We start from the raw sequence: 4,275 nt of genomic DNA on the forward strand, positions 1-4,275 counted from the left end.
TGGAAGCCTCAAATGGAATCACAAATCACCAAAACACCTTGGAAGACTTTAGAGAATATGGATACTTGGTTCTCTCTAGTGAAATTGGCTAGCCCTTCTTAGTGTATCCACACTCGTGCCCATTTCACCAACCAAGGACATCTTTATATAGTGTGGAGGATTAGGGTTAAACCCTAAGACCCATGACCTTTCATTTCTTAGGATCCATGGGTTAAACACTCCATGGACTATCCATGAAAGCTTAGCCCAACCTAAATGAACTTGGCCCATTCCATATGTACAAGAGTCCATATTTAATTAGTTCATTTTGATCACTTAATTAATTCTAAATTAATTCTTGATCAATACTAATTAAATAATATGATTCCATATTAATATATTAGAACTTATAATATATTAATATTAATCATAAACATACTATTCTCAAAAGATTATCCATATAAATTGTGTCGGTGAAGTGCAACCCAAATGGACCATGCCGGGTCGGGTCAAGTACATACCAAATATAGTTATGGACTTAGACATTAATCCAACAATTACATTGTGCATCAGTAATGACACATGGTGGGTATGTGATCCGGAACATGTTAAGGGTTGCATTAGAACCTCTCTGCCCGTTCTTGTGAAATTAAGGCTTTGGGTTTCGAAGCATAACCAAACACCTAGTTGAGGTATAATCAGATGCGGGTTCGACTCATGATGATTATGTTGGTGTGGTAGATGAGCGGTAAGACCATAGGTTGGGACCATGGCAGTATAAAAGTTTTGTAAGACTGTAGGGGTGGCTGTAGCATTCACTAGATTGGTATATAGTAATAGAATTGTTGTAAGATTGTGGCGGTGGCCGTAACATTCACTCGCTCAATGAGCATCTGTGAGGGTGTTGCGAATCTACGATTTGGCTCATAGTTTTCTCTAGGTAGAGTTAATCTGTGTCTTGATGGGTTGTAAGACATTGGGAGGACTGCAATATTCGTGGGATTGAGGATGGTTGAGGGTCGTTTGGGGCCGGTTGTGATGTAAGACTACAACTGGATGAAAAGCATTCATTTAGAGTAATAAGATTATGATGCCTTGTATAATGGTTGGTTATGTTATCCCTAGTTGGATCAGGAGGGCTGTTGGAGCCATTATGGAAAGCAGGCTAGGACAGATCTTGCCAGATAGACCCTCGTTCAAAGTTGCATGGTGCGATTGTGCGTTAGGCTATCAACCTCAACAACTGATTGGAAATCCGGTATATCGGTTAATTGGTAAGTATGTATGAGGATAGGGAGGTCTTGGTTACATCATAATTATAGTTATGATATGACAAGGTGAGTATGAGATGGTACCCATGATTGGAGTCGTTTTGTTATCAAGTGAAAGGTTTTTTGGTAGCAGTGGATGGTCAGGGATTCTGTTTCCTAATGGAAACAACAAGATAGTCCAGGGTCAGAAAGGTTTATGCTCAAATTGGACTGCGAAGTGGAGTCATATTGGCAGTGGTTCAGAATGATTTTGTATGTTGGGAAGTCAGACAAGGTATTGGATTTTTGGATCTTGAGCTGAGTAGTGATGGTTTTTCTTCATTGGTTACGGTTAACAGGACAAGGATTCGGTCGTCGTTTGTATGTGGGTCCTTCTAGGTCTGGGTTCGATTTATATGTTGGAGGGTCAGTGTATGTTAGAGTCGACTAGTATCGGGGTTCTAGAAGAACTGTTAGAATCGTTTGGGGTACCAGGAATGTAGTGAGAAGTGATTTCGAGGACAGAATCTAATTTAAGTGAGGGATAGTTGTAACACCTGTGTTCCTATATGGTTTAGCTTTTATTCTCTAGGGCTAAAGATGGAGCTTGGGGGGGGGGGGAACTCTATGCCACGACATAGAGAAAGAACGCCCACGACGTGTCATTGAATAAAACGCACAGACATTTTATTGAGGCGCCACGACGTGACCAAGAATTGCCACAGCGTGGAAGCTGTTTTGGCCTAAGCCCACCATTCTTTTAGGTCTCCCTTTGTATTTAAACCTCTCTAGACCCATTTTAGGGTTTATTATCAGCCTCCAAGCCCTCTTTCATCTCAAAAAACCCTAGCCTCCATCCTTTGTTTGATTCTTGAGCTTTGTGGAGCTTTCTTGGCGTGAAAAAGAAGAGAAGAAGAAGAAGAAGGTGATCTTCGGTGGAGCTTGCTAGGAATCAACATTATCATCACCTTCTGGACCATTCGTAAGGATTCAAGTCTCTAACTTTTGAGTTATTCTCTTAGATCTAGGTTGTTTTGGTCCCTTTTGGTTCATAGAGTTGATTTGAGTGAATGGATGGAATAAAGTTAGCAACTTTATTGCTCTTTAGTGTCCCTTGAGCATCATATTTTATGGATCTAAAGTTTAGTTTTGATTTGTGAATCTTTCTTGAATTATAGGTCATTTTCTTGATATTTGACCTAGGTTGAGTTAAGGACATGCATGTGTCATGCATGTCCATCAAGTAATCATTTTTTGGACATTTGGCACCCCTATTAGCTTCTGGAAGAGTTGGGGTTATGGACTTTTTTGGATTAAGGGCTTAATGGTTAAGACATTATGGATTTTGGTTTTACTTGGATCTAGGGTTTGAGATCTTGATCTCTTTGGGTGTCTTAATGGATAAAGTTAGAATCTTTATCCATTTAGACCATAGTTTGGACCAAATTTGAGCTTTGGAGCTCTTGGAATAGAGGAAAGCGGATTAATCCATTAACCCAAGGAACTTGTCATGTTTATTTTATTTCCAGTTAGTTTTTTTTATCTAGGGAAAATGTCATTTTAACCCAATGAACTTGTCATGTTTATTTAAAAGGCCACCCAATTTTTTTTGTACATTAAGGGAATGAGTTATAATGTGACCAGTTGAAATGGTCCCTTGACCCTTGAAATGGTCCCTTGACCCTTGATAGAAGGTATCGATGCCAAATCAGACAAAAATGGATGAGGTGGATGTCAAATTAGAAAAAAAAAATCATTGTTGGAGATCCAGTAGGCATTCCCTTAGCCACATCGATACTGAATATTGATTTTGCCTCTACCGTGTGTATATTTCCTATTGTTATCTTTCCTTGTAGTTGTAGGATTCATTCCCCATTATTCAACTCCACCGCATCTTCAAACGACTCCACTATCTGTAGTTTTTCGGTGAAGAGACAAACAATGCTCCACATGTACAAGTTTAAAGAGCATGTCAACAACTTTCTTCATGAGTTCGAGATCTGAAACGAAGAGGTTTTATGAGATTGAGATCTGGTGACGAGTTGCAAGAACAAGGTCAACAATTTCAAGTTTGACTCTTCACTGATTATTTATAGGTTATTTGGATTTCATGAATCCCGATTTTCAACCACATCCACACGTTATTTGGTGTTCAGATTTGAAGATCTTGAAAAAAACAAAAAGGAGTATTATAAGTTCATAGGTGCGGTCTGGGGTTTTTATTATTTCAAGATATAGGGTTTTCGTGGATGCAAATCCATTGAAGATGAAGGTTAAGCCACATATTTGGTGTTTGATTAAAAAAAGGATGGTGGTGGTGGTCAATGATGGTTGATGGTGGTTAATGGTTATGATTTTTGAAATGACAAGGCAACCATGTGCTAACTGGAAAACCACACCACTACATCCATTACCATCTTCAGCCTCAACAAACGTCACCTCTAGTACCACCATGAAAAACCCACCTCCTGCATCTCTATATACTTGTGATTAACAACCTGCAACCTGATTTTAGAGGGAGGAGCTGTGATTTGCGGTTATTTTTGATTGGTTTTTGAGAAAGGATTAAAGGAAGAGACTACAATCAGAATTGAATAGGATAGGTGTCACTTGTTTGTGGAGAGGAAAGAAACGGGGTAGACTTGCTCGAACAAGGTCCACATATTATCTATTCACCTAGTATCAGGTCACATAAGAGCATTTTAAAACGGTCAAATATGACTTAATTCCTTTAATGTACAAAAAATTAATTGGATGCTCTTTTAAAACAAACTTGATAAGTTTGTTGGGATGATATGATTATTTTTTTTCTTTTATCTATCCATTTAAGAAAATTGTTATTTCTTTTTATGCCCTTTCAACAACCAGTTACGAAAACCCTCTTCTAGATTGTGATTTCTTTACTAATTAACTTGATTTTGTCTCCATTTTTAGTTTTAAACATTATATATTTTTGGAAACCCATTTTGATTTCCTAACCGGCCAACAACATCCTCTTTTGGTTTTCTTTTTTACTTTTGTTCTCCTTTTTTTTTGTTTTATTTTA

This window comes from Lactuca serriola, chromosome 4, assembly GCF_051521515.1.
Source record: "Lactuca serriola cultivar US96UC23 chromosome 4, Lser_US96UC23_V15, whole genome shotgun sequence".
NCBI lineage: Eukaryota > Viridiplantae > Streptophyta > Magnoliopsida > Asterales > Asteraceae > Lactuca > Lactuca serriola.